The 12,513-nt window shown below is 37.2% G+C and overlaps 1 protein-coding gene and 1 non-coding gene across 5 annotated transcripts in view; one reads left to right on the forward strand and one right to left on the reverse strand.

Annotated features, from left to right (window-relative positions):
- CLCN3 (chloride voltage-gated channel 3) overlaps positions 1-12,513 on the reverse strand; it is an 83,483-nt gene that overhangs the window by 33,528 nt on the left and 37,442 nt on the right. The gene's annotated exons all lie outside the window — the stretch shown is intronic.
- Positions 8,862-8,963, forward strand: LOC123639089. The gene has a single exon (XR_006735651.1). It is a non-coding gene; the product is annotated as a small nucleolar RNA U13 (small nucleolar RNA).

The following is a 12,513-nucleotide window of genomic DNA, read 5'->3' on the forward strand; positions in this document are numbered from 1 at the left end:
ATGGAGAAAGAGGCCCTATCACAAAGTTAGTAGTTTAAGTATAAACTAGAACAGCCCCTTTGGGAAGGCAAAAGCTATCAAAATTTAATATACACAAATACTCTTCAACCCAGCAAGTTCACTTCTAGGAATTTTTTCTGCAGTTGCACTTGTATAAACCCTTGAATAAATCCATAAATTATGCACAATGTGGGTAGAACATCTTACTATGTGCTATAGAAAGAAAATAAAAACATATTAATGCCAAAGTGCTTATAATCTAAAATGGGGTTTGGCAAAGAGCCAGAGAGTATTTTAGGCTTTCAAAGCCACACAGTTGCAACTACTCAACTCTGCCACAGTAGCACAAAATAAATCATACACAGTGTGTAAATGAATGGGTATGAATGTGTTCCAATAAAACTCTACTTACAAAACAGGTGAAGGGCAGGATTTGGTACGTGGGCCGTAGTTTGCTGACTGCCAAGTCATGATCTAAAATCTGTACAGCACAAACCAAACTCAAGTGAAGATATTTATTGAGAATTTTTTATATGAATAGCACTCTTCTATACAGTGTAGGAGATACAAAGATAAAAAAAAAAATACTGTCTCTGAGGCTGGGCGCAGTGGCTCAGGCCTGTAATCCTAGCCCTCTGGGAGGCCGAGGCGGGTGGATTGCTCGAGGTCAGGAGTTCGAGACCAGCCTGAGCGAGACCCCGTCTCTACTAAAAATAGAAAGAAATTATCTGGCCAACTAAAAATATATATAGAAAAAAATTAGCCGGGCATGGTGGTGCATGCCTGTAGTCCCAGCTACTCGGGAGGCTGAGGCAGTAGGATCGCTTAAGCCCAGGAGTTTGAGGTTGCTGTGAGCTAGGCTGACGCCATGGCACTCACTCTAGCCCGGGCAACAAAGTGAGACTCTGTCTCAAAAAAAAAAAAAAAAAAAAAAAATACTGTCTCTGACTTCAAGGTACAAGTTGTGGGTTCCCAATCTAAAATTACATTTCAAAACAAAGTTCTAATATTGAAGTACTATAAAACAAAATTTTAGTCATGTTGTCTATGTTTAATCTGTTACAAAGAAATCTTGGGACTATAGTACCTAAAACTAAATGGGATTAATCTGAGAAAATTTCCTTAAAATATGAATTTTAAATTATAATTTGAAATAATTAGGCTATGGTTTCACAATGAGAAAGAACTACAGCTACATATTCCATGTTAGGTATATTTACACCTATTTCTGAAAAGAAGAAATAACTGATGTGAATACAGTCTGTAAAAGATAGTTTATATGACTGTTAGAAAAAGAGTTTGGAGGGAAAAAATGGGCAGGATAAGAAATACGTGAAAACTGCTCAACTTGACAGTGGAAGAAAAGATTGACACAACCATTTTGAGGGGCAGTTTGGAGATGAGGTTTCTCCTTCTCACGATTGATTCAACAAGTGCACAGAGACTTAAAGCTTTCACTGAAACACGATGTGTAATACTGAAAAATTCAAACCAACAGAAATGTCACCCATTGGTAATGGATTAAATAAATTATGTGTATTTATGCAATGGAATATAATGTAGCAGTTAAAAAGAATGAGGTAGATCAATATATACCAATATAGAAAGGTGGTTACAATATATTGCAGTTTAAAAAAAAGAGCCAGGTAGGCCATGCCTGGTGGCTCATGCCTGTAATCCTGGCACTCTAGGAGGCTGAAGCAGGAGGATTGCTTGAGGTCAGGAGTTCGAGGTCTGCCCGAGCAAGAGTGAGACCCTGTCTCTACTAAAAATAGAAAAATTAGCTGGGCATCCATGGCATGTGCCTGTAGTCCCAGCTACTCAGGAAGCTGAGGTAGGAGGATTGCCTGAGCCCAGAAGCTTGAGGCTGCAGTGAGCTGTAATGACGCCACTACACTATACTCAGGGCGACAGAGCGAGACTCTGTCTTAAAAAAAAAAAAAAGCCGGGTATAGACCAGCATTTGTAATATGCAAATTATTTTATAAATTTATTGGTTTAAAAATCATGTTTTACATGTATAATTATCAATACAGAGAGAACAGTATGACCATATATGCACTTACAGATTGACCTAAAAAATTATTTTTCTAAGCACACACAGTATTTTCATAAGGACACAAATAGGGCTATGAAAATAGAGAAATTCTAACAGATCCAACCATCATATAAGTGAAAAGAGCAAAAAAGTGTTAGCAAAAGGCCCAGATTCTAATCCTGGACAACTGGGTGACTTTGGACAGGTCACCTTTAAATATGAAGTATATATCAGCATCCTTGACAACTATATGATATATGCCGCAGCTTATAATAAAGATATATACGTAAAGAAGCATTTGAAACTTTTCCAAAGCGCTGAAAACCTCATACATAATTTCAAATAGCATAAGTGATTACACATTTCATCCTCAAATTATTTAGCAGTAATATAGATTTTATGCCAAAAACTACTATAGAGATTATTTAGAAGTATGTTAAGAGAAATGTAACTAATTATTTGATAGAGAACATAAGGCACTATGCTAATATTTAAACGAACATTGTAAAAATAAAACACAACACCCACCATTTTATTCTGACCTTTAAGGAATGGAGCTAAGTTCCCAGGCTGGTCTTGCAGTCTTTCTACAATCTTTCTGGTTTAAATAGACTCATTCCCTTTTGTTTACAGATAAAGAAATAATCATGAATATTAAGTCACTTAAACTATCATGTGGCAAAGCCTGAATCTGAACTTTCCCTAATCACTATAAACATTCTCAGGCTAGAGCAAGAGATCTTCAATCAGCTGGTCAATGGGAGAAGGTAGGGATGCACAAATAGCCACCAGGTCAATACTAAGAACTAATTTTATTATTGTTAAGCTATAAGCCAAATGAGCTATACTGTAGGCTGCAAGCTCTGTTTCTCCATAATTCAAAGAGGCAGCAGGAGCAAGACATGAATACAGAAGGGGTTAATATATTAAACAAAGTAATAAATGTAAATACTGTACTAATAAACTTAAATGTCTATTTGCTTCTACCAGGTATTAACAGCGTTCTCACTTATCTCCCTATTGAATGCATTTGAATGTTTGCATTGGAAAGGCGTGAAACTTCTAAAAGGAGACTATGACATTGTTTTCAGGGTTTTGGCAGAAGTACTCCAAGAATAAATAATTTACCATTCTTGGCTAAGGGCATAAAGGCCCAATCCCTGCACTGCAATAGTGGCCTGTCAGGAACCGGGCGGCACAGCAGGAGGTGAGCAGCAGGTGAGCAAGTGAAGGAAGCTCCGCCTCCTGTCAGATCAGGAGGGGGCATTAGATGCTCATAGGAGCACCAACCCTGCTGCCAGCTGCGTGTGTGCGGGATCTAGGTTGTGCTCCTATGAGAATCTAACGCCTGAGGATCTGAGGTGGAGCTGAGGCGGTGATGCTAGCGCTGGGGAGTGGCTGCAAATACAGATTATCATTAGCAGAGAGGTTTGATTGCATAATAAATGTAATGCGCTTGAATTACCCTGAAACTCCTCCTTCCCCCAATAGGCCCGAGGAATAATTATCTCCCATGAAACCGGTGCCTGGTGCCAAAAAGTTTGGGGACTGCTGCTCTTAACCTTAAGTTCTTCCCCACACCCCCATCCGAATTTTACTGAATAATTTCCGCTTTGTAAAAGCTACCTGAAAGGCCACAAAGTTTCTTAAGAAAAAGTAACTGGAGAATAAATATAATAGAACATTTATAATATCTTGACCAACGTGAGAATCTCTGACTCTGCTTTCCATATGATAGTATTAAATAAAACTAAGTTAGAAAATGTTTTTGGAGGGAAGAGTCAAGAGCCCCTTAAGGCTTTCTGTTATAAAGTATGTTTCTGTGATATTCTGGCTCAAAGTGCATAAACTGAGTCTTAAAAGGAAAAACCAGATACACCCAAACTGAGGGAAATTTTACAAAATAAATGGCTTGTATTCTAAAAAAATGTCAAGGTTATGAAAGATAAAGAGTGACTAAGGAACTGCTCTAGATTAAAGAGACTAAAGAGACATGACAACTAAATGTAACATGTACTCCAGGATTAGATCCTGGACCAGGAAGAAGATGTTTTTTCTTTTGTACTAAAGGACACAGTGGGACGACTGGCATATTGGAAAATGGTCTACAGATCAGATAATAGTACTGCATCAATGTCAATTTTCTGATTTTGAAAAATGTACTGTAGCTGTGCATAAGAGAATGTCCTTTCTTAAGGACATACACACTGAAGTAGTCAGGGGTAAAAGTGCAGTATGTCTGTATTTTACTCTGTACATGGCTCAGAAAATAAAATGATGTAGTGTATAATGTGCACTACATACATCAATATATAAAATGCTTTATATTATATACTGTACACTGAGAGAAAGAACAGAGACAGAATGAACAAATATGATAAGTGTTAACATTTCAGGAATGGGGTAAAGGGTACATGGGATTCTCTGTATTATTCTTTGTATTATTTTTCAACTTCTGTAAGTCTGAAATTACTTTTTAAAGAAATCTACTATGAAATATTTCGTAAGCTTCAAACTTTTCCCCCCCTACATTGCCTTTCTCCGGGTAGAGGTAAAGAAGGATGGACATGTATTCTTCTTTGCAAAAAATAAAAAGCAAAACTTCTATACAACTTAACATCCACAATACATCACCAGCCCCATGAAAAATTTCCAGGCTATCTGCACGAGGCAGATAATAAGCAAACAAAACGTGCATTTCTCCAACAGACTGAAGAGCCAGGAAGCAGAAGAGCAGAGAAGGAAGGCCATTCTCATTTTCATGAGGTAGAAAGAGGTGCAGCAGCACAATAAACATTTACGTTAGGCACGTGACTTCAGTGACTCAAGTAATTGCTCTGCAGAAACTAACATCTTACCATACAAAACTAGACAGTAATTCAAAAGATCTGAAAACTAGAATTGAAACATTCAAAGATTTACTTTAGCATGTGACACTTCAAATATTTTCTTTTATCATTTCTTCTGCCAAACATGGAAATCTGACTAGTACAAAGAAGGGAAAGAAAAGGAAAGAAATGCATACTAAACTAGGAAGGAAATACTCTTTTTCTAATGGGATCTCAGAAATGCCTACATACCCGACACATAGGAGTAATTTTACAGGTATTATGTTTCCTAATCATTTGTTTCCTAACAATAACAATGGTTATTCCTAATGCAATATTTGTGTATAGTTCACTGCAAGCTAGATTTGCTAAGGTTCAATTTACATTAAAATGAGACAAATACAAATAAATTATATATGTGTGTTAACATTTTTATTAAGCAACAGTATAAGATATAAATTATCTAATTTTATCTGTCAACTTCATCTTATGCATGAATGAAGCATTTATCTTTTAGGTATTGCCACAAGAACAAAATTAAAATTCTCTCCTACATAAAGTGCTTCTCTTCTTTTTTCTAAAATAATATTTCAAGAGTTGTTAATTAGGAAATGTTAATAAGGCTTTTCTAATAAAACTGATATCTGGAACGGAGCTCTAGAAGACAAAGAGGTCTCTCGGATGAAATAAAGGTGGTGAGACTGCTGCTTCCCTGATTATGCCTTTCCTTCTCCTCAGTAAAAGCTCTTCTTACAGTTAGATTTTATTACCCTAAAATGACAGGATTTACCCTGGGCTTGCCACTTCTCAAAGCATAGGTAGATCTCATTACTCAGCTGTGAGGATGGCCGTGGAGATGTAGCAGAATATCTTTGGGAAATACTAATCAAGGTTCCTTACTCCCGAGTATTTTCTTGTCCCCCCGCCACCCTTTCTCCCCACCCATTCAGTCAGAGACACCCACTGTCACAGAAAAACAAATAGACAACAGAACAGAGAGAACCAGATTCGATATTATCACCTATGAGTTTCACATTTAGGCTTCTGAAACGCATTGAAAAAACAAAATCTTAAAAGCCAATACTTTTGAGTTACAAGATGGGTTTCTGGGTTTCAAAAGGCTTTAAGTAAAATGACTTAGAGTTTTTGCAATAAGCCAGATGAAGAACCAGTTCTACCCAACCACATGAGGTTTGCTGGGGAAGGAAAAAAAAGGAATTGAGTAAGCAAGAGAGTTTAGCAATAATTAATTAATTATTAATGAATTCAATTAATCTTTTAAGTCTTTCCTTTTTCTTTCTGTTTTTTTTTTTTTTTTTGAGACAGAGTCTCACTCTCTTGCCCAGGCTAGAGTGAGTGCCGTGGCGTCAGCCTAGCTCACAGCAACCTCAGACTCCTGGGCTCAAGCGATCCTCCTGCCTCAGCCTCCCGAGTAGCTGGGACTACAGGCATGTGCCACCATGCCCGGCTAATTTTTTGTATATATATTTTTAGTTGTCCAGATAATTTATTTCTGTTTTTAGTAGAGACGGGGTCTCACTCAGGCTGGTCTCGAACTCCTGACCTTGAGCGATCCACCCACCTCGGCCTCCCAGAGGGCTAGGATTACAGAAGTGAGCCACCGCGCCCGGCCAAATCTTTCCTTTTTCTTAATTTTTTTCCCCCAACCCCACTCCCAGATACTCAGTATCTCCAAACTTAAAGTAACCATATTATCCATTAATTATCCTCACATTAGGGATATTTATATGATGGACCCTTGTTGATTTTGCCCACCTGGTGTCTCCTTCCCCTTCTTTCTGCAACAGAACCCAATTATATTAAGGAAATTTCTACCCTTTGCAGTCCTGGTGAAGTTACCAATCAAGGTACCCTCCCCTCCCCAGCTAAAGAAAATATACGTGATCCAAGTTAGACCAATCAAACTCTAGCTTCCAGAAATGTAAATCTTGAGCACAGTGATAGTTGGAGCCAATTAATTTTAACAACAAAACCTTCCAATGGATATAGAATAGTTCCTGCTACCTAGATCCCTAGATCTTGGATTATAAGAAAGTATGATCTGAAAGCTAGTAGCTCCCAAATTTAAGAAAAAATCACAAACTATTCTGGAGGGCTGACTACCAGATGCCAGTGACTGCCATTCTACTACCTAATTGTACTACTTACTGGCTGAAAAACAGTAACAAAAAAGACTGGAAAAAAGATCACTTTTCCTGCAGAGTGGCCTAGAAGAGAAATCCCATGACCTTAATGCACTTTGAGGTCAGAATGATCTAGAGTCAAATTCCAGCCCTGCCACATCCATATTAGCTCTGTGGTCCAGCACAAGTTACTTATTGGCCTCTTTGGAGTACCTTGGTTTTCTCACCCACTTCTGGAGTATGGTATGTAGACTGGAGATAAACAATGTAAAACATAAAACAATGCTATATTTGACAAATAGTAGGAAATCAATAAACACAAGCTATTATTTCTGCTCAGGTATTTTAGTGTTTAAAACTTCATTAGGTTGCATTACACTGCTCATGTGGTATAATCTTAATTAAAAGATTAACAATATAACAGAGAGAGAGAAAAAAAGTATCATACAAATTTGGGCAATGAGTTCTATACCCATTGAGAAAAAATCCTACAGATTTTTAACAGATACCTTAATTCATTATGCCTGGCATGGACACACAAAAAAATTCCTAAAATGTATGGTCAATGACCAAGCTTTCCATAATGGAAATTTCATTCTTCAAATCACCAACACTGAAATACCTCAGCAAGTAGGAAAAATTATCCAATCAATGAACTAAAATTGGCTTGCAACTTTCTTGCAAAAATAGCTTTACTAAGATTTTTTGCCTTGTTTATTTTTTCTAGACATAGAACTTTATAAAATTCAAGCATATCTATGGAAATAAAAATCCATTATTTACTAATATCTGTAATCTAAACAGAAAGACTTTTAAAAATTATCTATAGGAAAATTAAGTTTAAAATTATTTGTTATTCTTTATCGAAACAGTTTCCAATGGGGAAAGAATTGTTTTTTCAAGAAATGATACCAGGGCTGGACACAGTGGCTCACACCTGTAATCCTAGCACTTCAGGAGGCTGAGGCAGGATGATTGCTGGAGGCCAGGAGTTCAAGACCAGCAAGAGTAAGACCCCATCTCTATAAAAAATAAAAAAAATTAGCCAGGTGTGGTAGCACACACCTATAGTCCCAACTATTTGGGAGGCTAACGCAGGAGGATTGCTTGAGCCTAGAAGCTGGAAGTTGCAGTGAGCTATGATGTTGCCACTACACTCTAACTTGGGCAACAGAGCAAGAGCTTGTCTCAAAAAAAAAAAAACAAAAAACAAAAAAAAGAAAGAAATGATGCTGGGACAAGTGGCTATCCACGTGTAAAAGAATGGATCTGGACCCCTACCTTGCACCATACATGAAATTTAACTCAAAATGGGTCCTAGATCTAAATGTAAGAGCTAAAACTATAAAACCCTTAAAAGAAAAGAGAGTAAATCTTTGTGACTTTGAGTTAGGCAATAGTTTCTAGATATGCCACCAAAGCACAAGTGACAAAAGAAAAGAAATAAACTGGACTACATCAGAATTAAAATAACCTTTCCCATGTAGAGGCCAGACACTACTCTCTAGCTGGCGTCTAAAAACAAGACCATTTATTGAGTACTTATTGTGTGCCACTGTTCTCAGCATGTTATCTGTATTAGCTCATTTAAATCATTACAACAGCCCTGTGAGATAGGTATTATTATCTCCATTGTAAACTTTGAAAAGCAAGGCACAGAGAGTTAAGAAAGATGCCTGAGGCAACACAGCTAGTAAGCAGTGGAACAGGGATTCAAATTAGCACTTTGATTCCAAAGTCATTTCTTACCACTATGCAATAATGTCAAAAAATAATTTTATGGTTGGTTTACATGTATATTTAAGATGCAGATGTCCTTCTCTCAAAGTAGGTTAAGAACCGTTAGGTGAGATCGTCTTGTATTTCAAAAGTGTGATGACTGGGTTTTCATGATAAAATGTGATGTGCCTTCCTCAAACCTTGTTATAATGTTGGCATATTACTCGTCTCATGTGGGGAAAAAAGAAAAGAACTATTAGGTGATGCCTTCTCCCCTTCTCCCCAAACACATAGGCATATGTAACAGTCCCCAACCTTTTTGGCACCAGGGACCAATTTCATGGAAGACAAGTTTTCCACAAACGTGTGTGTGTGTGTGTGTGTGTGTGTGTGTGTGTGTGTGTGTGTGTGTGTGTGTGTGTGTGTGTGTGTGTGTGTGTGTGTGTGTGTGTGGCAGAGTTCTGTGGCCCAGTCCCTAAGAGGCCAAGGACTGCTGCAGGCTTCTGGACAATTAATACAACCCTGCGCTTCACCAGCACCATTCCTCTTTGTCTTTGGTTCCAGCCCATTTGTTCTTATATTACTTCAAATGCTGCAATAAAAAAAGTTGCTTTGCTCCCCGTACTCTCCTCTATATGCTGTAGTCTACGACAATAACACATCCTCATTCTCACTCTCAGGATGGTCCAGTCATCTTATGCCACAGGAGGCCTACCTTTACCCCACCTGGAGCTAATACTCCTCCCAGGTGTATGCTTAGAAACTGGTTTTCAAACTATTTGTGGCTCACAGCAAGAAACATTTCTTATTGATACAGTATTTATAATAGATATGTGCCTAAGTAAAACCAAAGTTTAGTAAACAATATTTACTCTTACTACATGGTATATACTACTATTTTACTTTCTACTCTTTCTTTCTTTTTTTAAGTACTGGTCACAGCTCAATTGATTTCATGACCAACATATTAAAATCTGCAGTTTGACAAACACTGAACTAGAGAAATACAGACACTGGTGAAATCATTTGCTTTCCCGTAAACAAAAATGTAATCCCACCCACTAGCCTTCAATGTATATTTGCTGAACTGAACTAAAAAAAAAGTACTTAACTGCTGCACCTTAACCTGAGTATGTTAGTAAATTTCACAGTCACATCAACAGTGTCCTAACTCTTTTCTCAAAAGAGAATATCCAACTAATTGTTTTACATAAAAAGTAGGCATATAGTTATTTAATAAAACTGTTACTTATTACCTCCAGGGTCAATCTCCAAAGATTTGAGCGTAGGTGACCCTTGCCACTTAGGCTCATGATGCAGATCACCGTTGTATCAGACACACATAAAACATATAGCTTTTTAAATAACATTATAGAAGAAAAAAGGCAGAAATCCAAAATTCTATGTATTCGCTCACAACCAAGTTGCTTCTGTATATTTAGAGCAGGAAGTTTAGCCCCCAGTGTATTTTTTCCTCCCTCTGTGGCCTTACTGATAAGAAATAGTCATCCTGGTAAGGCAAGGGAAAGTCAATGCTACAAACTGATAGTGCAAGTTCCAGAACGTTAGCTGACTCCAAATCAAAGATTAAAAGGTAATGGCAAGCATAGTGCCTCATACTTAGCAGGTGGTCACTTAAATGTCTACCAGATAAAAGAATAGTAAATGGACTATGTGCTCTTAAAATCTGTTCAGTCTTTCACAGTCATATTTAACTGCCTAAACTGTAAAGACTTGGAAGTTAAGACCAAATCCCACAGAAGTTGACCAAAGATACACAACTAGTCAGTAGCAATGCTAAGCCCAATACATAATCCACTGTTTACTTCTCTGTTCTGTTGTCCCCTCAAAATAAAAAGCCATATCCCTTAGGGAGAGATGATAAAGTGGATATTAAGACATCTGCATAGTTGGAAACAAGTTCCATATTAATTATCTCTGCATATGAGACGATCTGTATATTACATGAGTAAAAAAATTTACGAAATTTGCTAAATTTCATAAAATTTAATTTCATAAATTTATAAAATTTAGGAAACTAAAGTAAATCCATTTTATGACCTAATTAATGCTGAAAAGGACTACAAAAAAAAAAAAACAAAACACAAATTAACCTCTTCCAAGCCATCTGTGAAAATGGTTTGCTATTCAAACTCACCCAGAAAATCCCACAAAATCATGCAAAAGAGGTTCAAATCTTCATTTCACTTCAAGAACATCCATGAAACAGCCCAGGCCATCAATGGTGTGCATATACAAAAACCCACCAAGTATCTGAAAGATGTCTGTTTACAGGAACAATGTGTACCACTCTGAAATCACAATGGTGGAGTAGGCAGGTGTGCCCAGACCAAACAGTGGGGCTGGACACAGGGTCAGTGGCCCAAAAAGAGTGCTGAATTTTTGCAGTATATGCTTAAAAATGCAGAGTAATGCTGAACTTAAGGGTTTAGATGTAGATTCTGCAGAGAGTAATGCCAAACTCAAGGGTTTAGATGTAGATCCTGCAGAGAGTAATGCCAAACTCAAGGGTTTAGATGTAGATCCTGCAGAGAGTAATGCCAAACTCAAGGGTTTAGATGCAGATTCTACGGCCACTGTACAGATCCAGGTGAATAAAGCACCCAGGACGCACCACAGGATGTACAGAGCTCATGGTCGGCTTACCCTGAACACGAGCTCCCCCATCACATCGAGATGACCCTTACTAAAACAGAACAAACTGTTCCAAAACCAGAAGAAGACGTTGCACAGAAGGAAAAGATATCCCTGAAGAAACAAAAACTTATGGCACAGGAACAGACTCAGCATAAAATAAATGTAAACAACAGTAAAAAAAAAAAAAAAACCCTATAATTAAAAAACAAAATCTTAAAGTACAATCTAAGCTACTAGTCTACTGTATAGGCACAAAGCAGAAACCTCAATGCTGGAAAAATAGCATTACATACCTAATGATATCCACATTAAGATCTGTTCACATTTTGAAATCTTGATACACAAAGCATTTCTGACTTAAGACAAGCCATGAGATGGCATAAAATTAATCATAGTACAGTGTCAGTTATTTTTAGAAAATAGAGCTGGAGGTAGTAATATGAACCAGATTTGATTGAAGATTTGAAATTCACATACTACGGGCAAAATGAATTTTAAAACAGGTTTTGTTTTATGTTATTGCTTTAGAATACAAGGAGTTTCTGACACTGAATAAAGAATCTTTAGTTGTTCTTTTAATTTACACATACTTAGATGGGTTAATTTATAAGAAGAGGTTTAATTTTGTAGTTGGATGAAAGGTTAGGAGAAATAAAAGTACAATAAAGATTTGAATCCTAAAATCACTTACAAAAAGCCTCCAGAATGTCTCTCTGGCAACAAGAATATCACGTAACACCTGGATTTCCAAATAATGTACAAAAAATGCTAGGTACTGATAATTTTAGGAGGGAAGAAAAATGAACAAATTCATCTATTATAATAGGAATAAAAAACATTTACATATATCACTGAGCTAATAATGAATGTCAAGAAATGTTTTCAAGTAGAAACTTGAAAGAATAAGACCCCAAACTGTTATTTCAATGGCAAGACCACACTTTAGGGGGTTCAAGCCCATCATTAGTCCCCTGGGGTCTGGCACTGTTCTGCCTTCCACCCTTCTCTGTATACTATCTCCTTCACTGACCCACAACAAAACTACTGGATGACTTTTCATACAAAAGCTAATCAGGGAACAGCATACTAGGCATTTCCTCCTGTCACAGCATTTACTCATTCTATT

The sequence above is a fragment of the Lemur catta genome, chromosome 5 (assembly GCF_020740605.2).
Source record: "Lemur catta isolate mLemCat1 chromosome 5, mLemCat1.pri, whole genome shotgun sequence".
NCBI classification, from domain to species: Eukaryota; Metazoa; Chordata; class Mammalia; order Primates; family Lemuridae; genus Lemur; species Lemur catta.